This window comes from Lycium barbarum, chromosome 8, assembly GCF_019175385.1.
Source record: "Lycium barbarum isolate Lr01 chromosome 8, ASM1917538v2, whole genome shotgun sequence".
NCBI classification, from domain to species: Eukaryota; Viridiplantae; Streptophyta; class Magnoliopsida; order Solanales; family Solanaceae; genus Lycium; species Lycium barbarum.
In genome coordinates, this window is record NC_083344.1 from 25277510 (window position 1) to 25292979 (window position 15470).

The 15470-nt window shown below is 41.4% G+C and overlaps 1 non-coding gene across 1 annotated transcript; it reads left to right on the plus strand.

The window, feature by feature from the left end:
• Positions 1-337: 337 nt before the first annotated feature.
• On the plus strand, positions 338-443 carry LOC132608514 (small nucleolar RNA R71). Its single transcript, XR_009570428.1, has one exon. It is a non-coding gene; the product is annotated as a small nucleolar RNA R71 (small nucleolar RNA).
• Positions 444-15470: the final 15027 nt, after the last annotated feature.

Here is a 15470-nt window from a genome sequence, read left to right on the forward strand (position 1 = left end):
CGGCATGCCTGCGATGTCTTCACATACGTTCACCTTCTTCTCTTCTCTCTCATCAAGCCTCTTTGTTAGTAAAGAGAGACTAGTGGCCAATTGTGCTAATGTCCGTTGCGTTTCTTGGCTATCTTTCACAATGTTTTGAATCAACGGTGTTCCCAGTGATAGTCCATCAGAGTTACTTGAATGCCATGCTTGGCTGTGGGTAGTCAATCGGTTAAGTATATCAGTAATAGTAGCATAGGACTTATTCATGAAACACCCGCTGGCAGCATTATTGGCTATTGCTTGGGTAATAGGATCCAAACCTCTGTAAAACTTCTCCTTCAAAATCTGTTCTGGAAAACCATGGTTTGGACTCCTATCCAATTATTCCTTGTACCTCTCCCAAGCTTCAAAAGGTTGTTCCCCATTACGTTGATTGAATTCGTAAATCTGATCATGAATTTCAGCCCTTTTACTCGGGGGGTACCACTTCCTGAGAAAAACTCTGACCATCTCTTCCCATGTAGCAATAGAGTTCCGGGGAAGCTTTGTGAACCATTTTCTTGTTTCTCCGGCTAACGAATATTTGAAGAGTTTCAGCCGGACTGCTTCTTGAGTCACACCCCGTTGGATATGCAGAGAGCACACATCCCAAAAGTTTGTTATATGTTGGTAAGGGTCATCATCGACTGCATTCTGAAAGTATCCCTCTTGTTTGAGCATATGATAGAGAGAATTATCAAACTTGATAGTAGTATCAGTCACCCTCGGATGAACGATTGCAGATGCAAAGTCTTCATCTGCTTCTGATTCATCAGCAAAAACATTCTCGACTGGAAGTTCATTGTTGGCCATGATCACCTGGTTTACAAGGTAGCAAACGAGGTGTGTTGGAATATGACAAAGACGTTAAGAAGAGTAAACACTATTTAGTAATTTCAAAACCGTATTCCCAGGCAACGGCGCCAAAATTTTATGCGCTCAAATTACACCTATTAATGGTATAATGCGGACGTTGTCAAATATAGTAACCCAACAAGGTTGGGGTCGAATCCCAAAAAAAATATGGTATGAAAAGTTTACTAAACAAGTATTATACTAATCTTGCGGTCCTGGTGTATTCCAGAAAAGGGTTTTATAGTTGATTTGGTTTGTGGACTAATTTAAAGTGATTGGAAATTTAAAGTTGTAAATATATGGGTAAAAAGAACCAAGGTTGCGTCCCCGTCAGATAAAGTGTATGATCACGGGTCTTGATCTTGATATACTTCTAATGGACTGTTTGTATGGATGTACTTAACTTCTATGTGAATCTAAACTATTTCCCAATAAGAAAAGATTATTTCTTTCTATGCTTTTTCCAAAGATAAGAAAGTATGCATGAAGAACGGTTAATTATGCCAAGTAAATTCCTCTTATTCCTAAGTGAATTTATTAAACAAGGTTTAAAGCCCTGAGTTCTTGTTATTTGTTCTTACCTAACCCTAGCTATTTTCCCAAATAGACTAAAGTTTGTGGCATGAGCTAATGTTTGCAACTACTAACTATATGATGAATACGAAGAACAAATAAACCCTAACAATCCATTATGCGTATATCTTTCACGATCCCCAATCACAAAACACCCATCCTTGGGTCACAACCTTAGTAAAGGTGTTTAGCTACTCATGGCAACAAGAAAACAATAAAAGATTGAAGATTGCATAATTGAATTATTGTATTGAACTTACGAATAAAACTTGAAATTAATGAATGTAATTGTCTGGAAATCTTCAAAAGCTATAACAACTCAAAAGTAATTACTACAAGTCTAAAACTCCAGATGTCTGAAAAATAAAACCTAAACAGGTATTTATACAAGTTAAAACTCGGAATATTCAATCCTAGTCCTGTTCCATCTCGGCTTGCACTTTGATGGGTCGTCTTTGCACTTCGACGGTCGTCGACATGCTCGACGACCAACCCGACGATCTGAGTATACTTTTATCATTTTGCAGGAACTGCACCGTCGAAGCACTTCGACGAACCGTCGATCATGTCGGCGGTGCAAGTCGACGATCTGATGATGATATGATGAATTGTCACTTCGCAGGAACTTATCGACGAGGCAACTCGACAGGCCGTCGAGCATGTTGATAATCCGTCCTTATGCTTATCAGAACAAATTGTTTCTTTTCCTCATTTTTTCGCTTTCTGAGAATTCTAACTTCAAAATACCTGCACAACACACAAAACACATCAAACTAACACAAACTTGCTCGAAAACAAGTAACACTTAGAGTTAAAAAGCATTAGATGTGCCAAAATTCCCGGCACATCAGCTACCAGAAGCTTTTCCTAAATAGGATTCACCTTGTCCAACGACTCCCTCAGGAAATCTGTATCCCAAGGTCGAACCTCAAAAGCATTAAACCACCCAATAGAAGAACGACACCTCCTACCATATAAAGCCTCGAACGATGCCATATTAATACTCGAATGGTAGCTATTGTTGTACGCGAACCCTGCCAAGGGTAAGAATTGGTCCCAATAACTACCAAAATCAATAACACAAGCTCTCAACATATCCTCGAACACCTGAATAGTCCGCTCAAACTGACCGTCAGTCTGTGGATGAAATGCAGTGCTAAGGTCTAACTGATTACCCAAATTTGCCTGCAACGTCCTCCAGAAATTAAAGGCAAATTGAGTGCCTCGATCAGAAATAATGGAAATAGGAAGCCCGTGAAATCACACTATTTCTAGGATGTAAATCCTAGCCAACTTCTCTGCTTTATAAGTAATTTGAACTGGGATGAAATAAGCAGACTTAGTCAATCGATCAACAATTACCCAAATTGAATCGAACTTGCCCAAGATCTTTGGAAGACCCATAACAAAATCCATGGCAATCCTCTCCCACTTCCACTAGGGAATGAGCATCCTCTGAAGCACACCACCAGGTTTCTGGTGCTCATACTTGACTTGCTGACAATTCCCACACTGACCAATGAAATCTACAATATCTCTCTTCATCCAAACCCACCAGTAGTGCCAGCTCAAATCACGATACATCTTAGTCGCCTATGGATGGATTGAATACCTGCAGCTATGAGCCTCCTCCAATATCAATTGAATCAGACCACCTACACGAGAAACACATACACGTCCCTTGATACTCAAAATCCCCTCATCATCAAGCACAGACTCCTTGGCCTCACCTCTCAAAACCTTATCATGAATCTTGCATAACTTCGCATCATCAAACTGCTGAGCCCTGATCTGCTCGAAGAGAAACGACCTTAATCGGCACGCGCTAAAACTCTGCACGGATCTTAAATATCAAGACACACAAGACTGTTAGCCAGAGTCTGAACCTCCATGGCCAAAGGACGCTCCGAAGCAATTAACCGAGCTAAACTACCCATACTCACTGCCTTTCGGCTCAATGCATTAGCTACCACATTAGCTTTACCGTCGGCTCAATGCATCAGCTACCACATTAGCTTTACCCAGATGGTTGAACAAGTCATCAATGCGAGGAATAAGATACTTATTATGAATGGTGAACTTGTTCAACTGACGGTAATTTATGCACATCCTCATCGTCCTAGCTTTCTTCTTCACAAATAGCATGGAAGCGCCCTAAGAGGAGACGCTCGGTCTAATGAATCCTCTTTCAACTCAGCAGGTGCCATCCTATATGGCGGAACGAAAATAGGGAGAGTGCCCGGCTCTAAATCGATGCAAAAGTCAATGTCACGATCAGGTGGCATACCCGGTAAATCATAAGGGAATACTTCCACAAACTCACACACAATGGGCACGGACTTAAAGGGCGTAGAATCAACGCTAGTATCATGAACATGGACCAAGTAGGCCAAACACCCCTTGTCGACTAATTCCGTCATGCAGAGATAGGAAAAAATCTTCTTTGGAGGGGGACTCAGAGTACCCTTCTACTCAAGTCTAGGAATTCCAAGCATGGTTAAGGTGAATGTCTTGGCGTGACAGTCCAAGATCGTGTGATACAGGGACAGCTTACTATACCCAAAATAATATCAAAATCAACCATATCTAAGATCATCAAGTCTACCCACGTGTCGTACCCCATAAAAGTAACTAAGCAAGACCGATAGACCCAATCAACCACAACTGAATCTCCAACTGGAGTAGACACGTGAATAGGCACATCAAGACATGCAAACTCAAATCCGAACCAACAGAATGATAAGTAAACACATATGAGAAGGTAGAACTGGGATCAAATAAGACTAAAGTTGCCCGATGAAGAACAGAAATGGTACCTGAGATCACAGCATCAAATGCCTCAGCCTCGAGCCTACAGGGAAAAGCATAACAATGAGCACCACCACGACCACTTTAGCCGGATTGTGCTCCTCCTCTGGAGACCTGGGAACCACCCCTACCGGACTGATGTCCACCCCCGGACGAATGCGAACCACCGTAGCCTGAATGAGAACCGCCTCTAGCTGAAGAACCACCCCAGCTACTAAAATATAGAGGAGTCCTAGGGGTCTGGAACCGAGAGCCCTGCTGGTCCCACTCTATTTATATCAGGTGCACTCTCTCGCAATGTGACTGGGATCACCACAAACCCAACACTCTATAGGTGTTCGAGGATGATACACTGAGATTGAAGAACCAAAAAAACCACCTTGGTCGGTTGGTCGAGCGAATGAACCTATAAAAGCCTGCCTAGACCCATAACCACTCTGTCTACAAGGGCTACCAGAAGATGCCTGAAGTGCAGACTGAATGGGGCGGCTGGGGTAAAACTGATAGATCCTGGAAGACTAACCCCCGCCTCTAGAACTGGAACCACTGTATCCACCATACTGATGAGGCTTCCTCTTATTAGCCCATCAAAAATATCGAACCTTAGCTGACTCGACACCCACGATATGATCCACTACCACCTGAAAGGAAGACCCTAAGGCTATAAGCTGAAGATAAGCAATATGAAGTGGAAGCACAAGTCCATCCATAAATCTTCGAACCCTCTCTTCCTATGTCAGAATCAACTGCGTCGTATATTGAGCCAAAAATAGGAACTGGGCCTCATACTCTTCCATCGACATACCCCTCTGCTGTAAATGAGTGAACTCATCCTTGCACCGATCCCTTAAAGTATGTGGCATGTACTTCTCTAAGAAAGCCTAGTGAAATTGTGCCTAGATGAGTGGAGGTGAACCAACAGGTCTGCCCTCAATAAAATACCTCCACCACGTCTTCGCATCCCCGCGAAGCTAGAAAGACACATAATCCACACTACGTGACTCCACAATGCCCATTTTGTACAATCTCTGATGCATATCCATAATGAACTCATACGCGTCCTCACTAGTCGTGCCAAAGAATCTGGGCGGTTTCATCTTCAAGAATCCTCCAACAAGCTCCTGATCCCCAAGTGTCAAGACTCGGCCTACTACTGGCCTAGGAGCACCCTCAGAGGCTGGTATACCATCAACGCGTGGGGCCATGGCAGCAGCAGCCTGCAACCCCGGTGTCTATCCTTGCTCAAGAGTCCTTACTCCTACTCTGGTCTGTGAACCACCTGGAGTAGTGGCACCACCCATGACATGTTGGGCATCGAGATGAAGAAGGATTCGGGCGAATACTGGATCGGATATAACCTCGGGGCGAGACTGGGCTGGCCCCATACCTCTTCCAGCTGCCTACTCTCTAGCGGGCTAGCGTTCTGGCTGATGCTCTGGAGAAGCTCATTGAGCGCACCTCTATATAGCCTCAGGGGCCCTTCCCCTGGCTGATATAGGATGGCGACCTCTAGCTCAGCCGTGGCCACTAGCCTGTCCTCGTCCTCTCGTGCTGGCCCTAGCAGCTGGCTCGGGTACCTCGTCCCTCGCGATGGTAACAAACCTGATTTTTGACCTACCAAGTCAAAATACATCTCTTTTCCCATGCAATTTTCAAAAACGATGGTCGGACCCAGTCTCTGGGTTTCCTATATATCTTAAGTTATATGAGAATTCAAGCCACTTGTAGTTCGACTTAATTAACTTCTAATACAAATTTTTGTAAAATGAATCCCTGATCTTTCAGTCAAAACTGAAAGGTCCCGGAATGATCTGTTGGAATGTGACCAACTCTCTGTTATTGAGTCCGCCTACATATCCCTGATTTCCAGAATTAGATCACTTGTAGTTCAACTCGAATGATAGAAAAAGGTATCTCTTATGTGGGAATGCCTTTGTACTTCCCGATATGTGTTCGACCGGTCGTGAGGTTTTTGCAAAGAAAGAAAAATAAAGCTAAATCTTTAAAAAAAATCAATTTTGTGCGGCTGAGCACAGGGTGGAGTATTCTTTCGATTCCTGGCCAGAGAGCTTGACTCTCGTTGGCACCCTATCTTGACCGGCTGCGTAAGAAAAAGTTCCCCGTTCGCTCCGCATGAATCTGGATCTGGTTTGATCAACTCTCTCCTCTTTTTGGTGGTTATGAACTTACTTCCATCTGCTGGGTAGCAGTATGGTTGACCCTATTTGTCCTTGTTTTCTATTTCTGCCACTCTTGCATGGCTTTGTAGTTGTACCATCTTAGTTTGTTTTCACGTGGGTGACCTTCTTGGTACCTTTTGATTTGATTGACCTTCTTGGTCTTGTGTAGTAGTCTTAATACCCCTTGCGTGGCTTTGATGACTTGGCCCTTTTGGCTAATTCTTAAAAAAGAGGTGACACTTTTGGCATTTCATTTGAACGAATGGCCCTTTTGGCGCTTATTCAAATGAATGGCCCTCTTGGCAATTATTTGATATGAATGGCCCTCCCCGCAATGTTTACATGAATGGCCCTCTCGGCGATGTTTATATGAATGGCCCTCTCGACAATGTTTGCATGAATGTCCCTCTCAGCGATGTTTGATATGAATGTCCCTCTCGATAATGTTTGTATGAATGGGCCTCTAGGCAATGTTTGTATAAATGGCCCTCTCACCAATATTTGATATAAATGACTCTCTCGGTAATGTTTGATATGAATGGGCCTCTCGGCAATGTTTGTATGAATGGCCCTCTTGGCAATATTAGCATTAATAGCTCTCTCGTCAATATTTGTATAAATGGCCCTCTTGGCAATGTTTGTATAAATGGTCCTCTCGGTAATGTTTGATATGAATGGCCCTCTTAGCAATGTTTGTATTAAAGACCCTCTCGGCATGCAAATGCCTAAATGACAGATATGGCCCTTTTGGCTAGATTATTTTTCTTTCGTCTTGTGCCGGCTGTGACCCTTCTTGGCCATGATATAATGTTTCATTCTTTGTGTGGTCCTTTTGACTTGATGATTTTGTCCTTATGATGTTTCACTTGTTGTATCCCTCTTGGCTCGATTGTGTCACCCTTATGGCGCTTTGTCCTTTTGTAGTCCTCTTGGCTAGATTATACTGCCCTTGAGGCGCTCTTGTTCTTTTGTAGTCCATTTGGCTTGATTACCTAGTGTGGACTGAAATTTCCTCCGATGAGCAGTTTCTTACCTGTTTTATCATCATGAGCAAACAAGATTATCAAAATAAATGGTTATCCTCCTGACGACACTAGGGGGCCTGCATTCACAGAAGGAGTGTTAGTTTTCTATGAGATTGATCCGTGTCATCAGCTCCCATCTTGTCATTTCTTCGCTTCTTGGTCATGCTCTAGGCCCCGACCCTCTTGGATTCGGTAGTGCGAGAGTTGATTTTGTTTTAGAGTAAACTGAAGTAACATTTTTTTCAAGACGTTGATCATAGGTTTTTCAAAATGTTTGATTGTAAAAAAGGAATATAATTTTCAAAAAAATATTCATGTTTGTTGTTATGACATGCGCATTTGAGTGAGAATTTTGGTTATCCGCGACATCTGCATTTATCTGATTGAATTTTTTAGACCCTCTCAAAAATTCTGCCCCAATTTAGGGTTTGTTTCGGCGAACTCTCGCACCCTATTTTAGCGAAGGAATTTTTGAGATCCTCTTAAAAATTCTGTCCCAGTTGAAATTTTGGGTCAGCTAACTCTGGTGTCTCTTTGCCGTGAGGGAATTTTGAGATCCTTTCAAAAATCCTTCCCAGTTGAAGATGTGTTGCCGATCTCTCAAACCAACCCTGAATTTTGAAATTTTTTGAGGCCTCACTCAAAAATTCTGTCCCTGTGGCTTCCTAAGGGTTTCTTGGGTTTTTGATTGGTACGACCGAGTTTGAGAAGTGCCTACGTAACCTATCGCAGCAGAAACAGGTCGAACGTAGTTGGGAATAAAATAATTGATTTTCTTGATAATGTGACCGGGTCCTATATGGACTGTCTATCTATCCCGCCTTAGAAAATCAGGTCATTGAGTAGCTCGTAGTACAAGGAAATCATTTGTTTTTTTCTTTCTAATACAAAAGAAGACCAAATCTGATATGGATTTTCTATGTATCTCTGCCATAAGAGATAGGTCTTAATGTAGTGATTACAAGCAACAAGTATGATTACAAATTGAAATGTGTGTCTTATGCGTAGTATCTATTGATTGTGTCTGAATAGATTGCTTTGGGCCATTCTTGATCATCCATTTAAGCTAAGATCACTCCTCCTCCAGAGAGTACCTTGCAGACCACGTACAGGCTTTACCAATTGGGTGCGAACTTTCCTTTGTACTCATCTTGGTGTGGGAACACTCACTTTAGTACCATTTGCCCTACTTGGAAAAGTCTAGCTCTGACTCGTTTGTTGAAAGCATGAGCCATTCTTTGTTGGTATGATTGACTGTGGCATACGACAATCATTCGTTTCTTGTCGATCAAAGCTAGTTACTCGTATCGGCTTCGGACCCATTCTGCATTTATGATTCTGATCGACGGTATTTCCACTTTGGCAAGTATACTACCGCGGTGCCACAAACAAGTAAGTACGGAGTTTCCTTCGTGAAAGTCCGAACTGTTGTTCGATATCCCAATAATGCAGAAGGCAATTGTTCATGATAGCATTCGTAATTATCCGTCATTTTTCTCAATATCCTCTTGATATTTTTGTTTGCTGCCTCTACGGCTCCATTCATTTGTGGCCGGTAAGCGGTGGAGTTCCGATGGGTTATTTGGAATTGTTCACAAATGTCTTTCATCAAATGACTGTTTAGATCTGCTCCATTGTCTGTTTTGATAGACTCTGGTATGCCAAATCGACATATGATATTGTTTCGTAGGAAATCAGCTACCACTTTCTTTGTAATTGATTTGTGTGATGTCGCTTCCACCCACTTGGTGAAGTAATCTATGGCAACCAAGATGAATCGATGTCCATTAGATGCGGCTGGTTCGATGGGTCCAATGACGTCTATGCCCCAAGCGAAGAATGGCCAAGGCGAACTCATGACATTAAGTTCACTTAGTGGGACTCTGATCAGGTCTCCGTGGATTTGGCATTGATGGCATCTTTGCACGAACTTACTGCATTTAGTTTCCATTTTTATCCAGTAGTAGCCTGCTCGTAAGATCTTATTAGTTAGAACAACCCATTCATGTGAGGCCCACAAGTCCCAGCATGTACTTCTTCTAGCAATTTTATGGCCTTTGTGGCATCTACGTATCTGAGAGATCTGAAATCTGATGTTCTCTTGTATAGTATCTCCTTATTTAGAAAAAAATCCATTAGTCATTCTCTAGAGGGTTTTCTTTTGATTGCTTGGGGTATTTTCGGGATACTCTCCCTTCTCCAAATATGTCTTTATGTCGGGAATGGGAAATTATCCTTGGGACTAGCTTTGTTGAGATCACTATATTCCACACAAATTCGGATCTTTCCGATTCATAACCCATACAAAACTTGTGGTCATTCCTAAGAAGGAGGCAATTAATAACTTCTCAAATTTGAAGCCCATTAGTTTAAGTACCTTTGCAAATAAAATTATCTCTAGAGTTTTACATGAGAGAATTTGTCACGACCCAAACTGGAGGGCCATGACGGGCACCCAGGCCCTACCTGCCGAGCACCACTAAACATGCTTTCCTATCATGATCATAACCAAGAGTGGACCTCGGGGTCACCAGATGAAAATCTGCTAAATCATATAAGAAATATGCTGAAAAAGGAATGAGCCCAAGAAGACACACTATACAACTAAACCGGACAAAAACTATGCAAGCCGCCAGGGCCATCGCGAAATACTATAGAGCAAAAATGTGGGCTGAAGGTCCATATAAAGTCTAACTATACCATGGCTGTCTACAAGCCTCTACTGGAGTATCTGATATAAAAAGGTCGGGACAGGACCCCTCTCACCCATATGTACACAAAAGAATATCGTACCAAGACTAGACCTCAACTTCAGAATGAGAGGAGTGCTCCAATATCAGCTGAACAACAGCGTAGAGGGGCAGATCGTCTACCTATCTACATGCAGGCATGAAACGCAGCGCCCCAAGGAAAGTGACATAAGTACGGATAAAGTACTGAGTATGTAAGGAATGAAAGTAACATGAAAGAGACATAAGAGAATCTAGGATGAAATAAATGCAACTTGTATGTCTGAAATGCCTCTGTGGGCCAATGATATACATAAATACTGTGTATGTATGCATAAGGGTCATACATATATATGCGTATATAACGCCTGTCATGCCTCTATGGGCATCCTATCGTATCATATCGGCCTTTGTGGGCATCATCGCCATCTTCATCATGTGACCAGCTGATCAGGTGGTAGTGCGTATACAACATCGTCACCTTCCCCATACCACATACATATATATAATACATAGTATACACGTATATAACACCTGAGTGGTCATAGGTCGGTATATATACATACATACATACATATATATATATATATATATATATATATATACATATACATGAAATGCAATGCAAGAATGTGATAAGAGTACATCCTGAGTCTGTCAGAGTGACGAAAAGTCGTTACACCTCCGAACATCGTTATGAAATAGCATTTTCATCTATAAGTGACTCTATGAATCATACTGAATCTGAAGAAGAACTTACTGAGAATAACATTCTAGAACATGAATCAATATGGAACATCCCTAGCTAACAAGAATTGAATTCATTATGGGGTAGCGTTACGTTTACGTTCCGTTCATAAGGATCATGCCAAAAAGAAGGAAAGTTAGCCTTAACATACGTCAAGTCATCCAAGTAACCCAATAACAGGCTTATCACAACTAGAGCGTCAATCCTATAACAAAGGAATACATATACAACTTACATGGTGCTAGTATATCAATGATAACTCGATTCTAAAGTGAAACGAGAAGCATTTCCCCTAGTTCTTAATCATCACCACAAAGTCCACAACCAACAATTAACATAACAACCTTATATGATCCTCTTTAAACTCATATCCAAAATATTTAAAGATATACAATTGAGCAGCCCGATATACGCTTGTATACAACACTTCTTTCTTCCAAATACACCAATTATAACAACCTCAAAACGTTCTCAACATTAACTATTATCCCCATAACAAGATTTTGCTCAAAAGACACTAACAATCATGGCTCAAGTTAGATTACAACTAAAAATAACATCAAGTTCATGTTTAAACCTTTCCTCCAATTTCTTTCTCTCAAACCTTAGCATAACTATCACATAAACTCATAAACATGGAAATAAGATGAAATCTTACCTCAAGAACTCAAGAACACTTCAATTCCAATATCACTTCACCTTGAAGTATCCTCCAAAGCTTCTACAAGAAGAAGAGACAAGCTTCAACAAGACTTTGAAAACCCTAGGCCCTTGATTCTAACTTTGATCCTAGATTTTTGCTTGGGGGAGTAATTGAATATGATAGGAGAGGTTTCTTGTCACGACCCAATTTAGAAGCCTTGAAGACACTAACTCCCCCGAGTTAGTAAGTCATCCACAACCCCATTTAAAGCAGGTAAAAAGGTATTAAGCACGGAAATAAGCATACGAATCGATTTATACGAATTTAAGCCTTTATGATCATGAAAAAGTGAATAAGTAATATAACTCCCAAAACCTGGTGTCACTAGTACAAGAACTTGTAAGTTTCGATATAAGTCTAAAGTAATACAAAATACACTGTCCGAATAGAAAAGACAGAAATAAAAATGAAAGAGAATCCGGTGCTACAGATCTGCGTGTAGCTCCTCCCGACTCTCCGAAACAGTCTCCGCCTCGATCGGTTAAGTATCCTCAAAGGCCGTCAGCACGATACCAAACCTGCACACAAAAAGGTGCAGCAAGTGTAGCATGAGTACAAAATCAACGGGTACTCATCATGCATCGTCGATCGACCCGATCCAGAATGGAGACGAGGACAAGTTTATGAATTGCCATCACCACACTTAACCGCCATTAGTCCATAGTAATATTAATTGAATGAATCATCCTAACCTCAAGTTATAAGCCTATGTGAGAGCTTATAATCCACAAGTGCCTCAGTTAGCCTATGAGCATATGACTCTTCTATCCGTCATGTTAACATAAATTTGCACTTAAGCATAAATCAAACAATAACTCAAGTAAATCGCAATCAAAGAGTCAATGGTATGATATGATATGCATTATTAGCCACCCCGCACATAGCCAGAGCTGACTTCTTTCATTCACTTCCTTATCATAAGTTTCCACAGTCTTTATCATTAATCTTTCCATCAAGATAATCATAAATCCGGCAAAGACCTCGGATTTCTATCAATCTTTCCATTGGAACGATATCACGATGTCGCAACAAATATATAATGAAATGCATCTATAAGTGATGAACACGACAATAATCATAAAAAGTGAATAATCAACAACATTTGAAATCAGCAATCAATATCAGTCATCAACATAAATCAAACAATGAAGAATGTATGTAATGCAATGCAATGCAAGGCCTTTGTTTCAACTTCACGATATACACACGTTCGAATATTAACGAATCGTGACCCATGGGGGACTCATGAGGCCCATATATCACCTCTTCGAAAAATCATCAGATCACGGACCGCTCCGGTAGCAACCTTGGATCACGGTTTCCACATATCATATCACAGGTACATGTAACTTAGTCGACCGGCCCCAGTTGTCAACTGAACGCGCTAAAGCATCATCACTCATCCAGAACAAGATCCCATCCGACTCATAATGATATCCTCAAATCATATGCATGAACACATATAATGTATGAATATGGCATACATCAAGTCAAGAACAAGCATATAAGCGTGGAATCCATCCTCATGTTTACATTATCATAAAGGCTTCACCTTTTTACTTCCTTTTTACTTTAACGAGGAGATATGCATACAAATAGACAACACAGGCAATAAAAATAAGAGACATAAAGTATGGGCATTGGACCTCAATCGCAGATCTAAAGGATCGTACTATTCTATCAGCTAGTGCCCAAAGCATGGCATTCAGACCCACTATACAATTGAAATTGCACAAATGCCTATAACAACATGATCGGTATCCAATAACGATGCTCGTCACCTCACGAGTATCAGAACCCCTCTTAATTAACCCAAATCCCTCTTATTAGATTCATTTTAACTAAACACAACTTTCTAAAAAGAGTGCAAGGTCTAACCATGCCTGAAAAGCAGAAGCCCGAAGCTCAACGATCTCCATGTGACTCCTTCCTTCTTCAAATCCTTCGAACGATCTCGAACTAATAAATTATGAGTTATACGTTAGGACACGAGTCTATTAATACCCATAATGCTATATATAAATCTAATTCCCAAATAAAACCCAAAATTAGGATTTCCGGACCCAAAGGGCCAAAACATTAAATTGGGCCTAGAATCGTGTTCCTCATGCTTAATACTACTCACATACCAAAAATCATCCATAAATAACTATGAATTCATGTTCAATTATTAATTTCCCTATTTTCCAATTTGGGTACAAAACCCTTCACTGAACCACTTAAATTCCACTTTCTAAGCATGGGTTAATGATCTTAATCAACGAAATAATCATAAAACACAAATTAGAGAATTTACCCACTGATTTCCTCTTGAAACCCTTCACTTTTATCCACGATTGCCCTTAGTCTTAGGGTTTTAGAATTGGAATGACTTAAGAAAGAAGACACTCAAAATATATATTCTGCCCCGATCTTGCGCACCTACGCACTTACTCTCGCATCTGTACATCCGCACCGGCGGACAACGCTTCTCAGCAGCGAAACTCTTACAAATATATAAGGCCTCGCAGCAGCGGAGCTCGGCTCGCGACTGCGTACATGCACCTGCGGAAAGTCCTTCGCAAGGGCGGGCCTGCACCAAGTCCACCAGACCTCGCTCCTGCGGGCCTCCACTACCTGGAGCCCATCCGCAGGAGCGAGACCCCATACGCACCTGCACATACCCCAGAATAGGTAAAAACTGATTTTGACTCTTTCAACCCGAAATCTCGAGTCTCTCCCTGAACCTAGCCCGAGACAAATCGAATACGAAGACACATGTAAAAACGCGTTACGAACTCACTCGTGTGCTCAGAATTCCCAAAAAGGGTCTCGTTGACCAAGTCAACCCCGAACGTCCAAAAACTCACTTTTCAACCAAATGACCAAAATGCCTCCGAAACCCTCAAGAACCGAACCGAATACACTACCAGCCTATAATCGACAGTCTTGAGTTAATGGAATTGACAAAATTCTCAAAAAGATGTGTGTACTCCCAATGTTGACTTTAGTCAACCAAACACTTAAGAGTTTTCAAAAATCTCATTTCCTCAACCCAAACGCATTCCAACTACCTGGGGAAACCGTACCGACCAATCCCACCAATCAAACATAGTCAAACAAAGCTAGGGAATGGGTCAACAGGGGTAAAATAGTCAAAATGCTCCAAACGATCTAACATGTCATTACATCATCCACTGCTTAAACACATGTTCGTCCTCGAACATGAAAGAAAAAGAGAAGAGAAGTACTCGGATTGCTGAAAAACTGGAAATATCAAATTCGCACATCCGACCCCGTATGGTATTGTAAATGAATCTTCATCATAAGCTCAATTATAATCAATCAACACCACATCCCATCGGACCATGTGAGAACCATCCGAATGGTACTGCCAAAGCATAGAACTCGAAAACACAAGATAACCACCCGATGAACCAGACACCCGATGAACCAGAAACGAAACCAACTTGTAGCCAACACACTGAACAATATCGACCAAACCAAAATTCTTAGGGCTCAACTTTCCCTCCTTTCCAAACCATCAACACACCCTCCATGGGTGAAACTTTCCACAAACCCGCTTACAAGTCATGGCCTCTAAAACTCGAAACTTCCGATATGCATAATTCTTCTGTCTACTCTGAACGGTGAGAGATTTCTCCTTAATCATCCTTAACCTTATCCAAATGGATCTTATAAGCAATCTGTACCCTAAGGTCTAAAATCAAACATACTTGGACCGACAACTAAAGAACGCCATCCAACTTTATGAAATATCTCAAGTGGTGTCTATCATATAAATCACTTCTCCAAAGACAATAACCGACCTCAATGACCACTCAATCC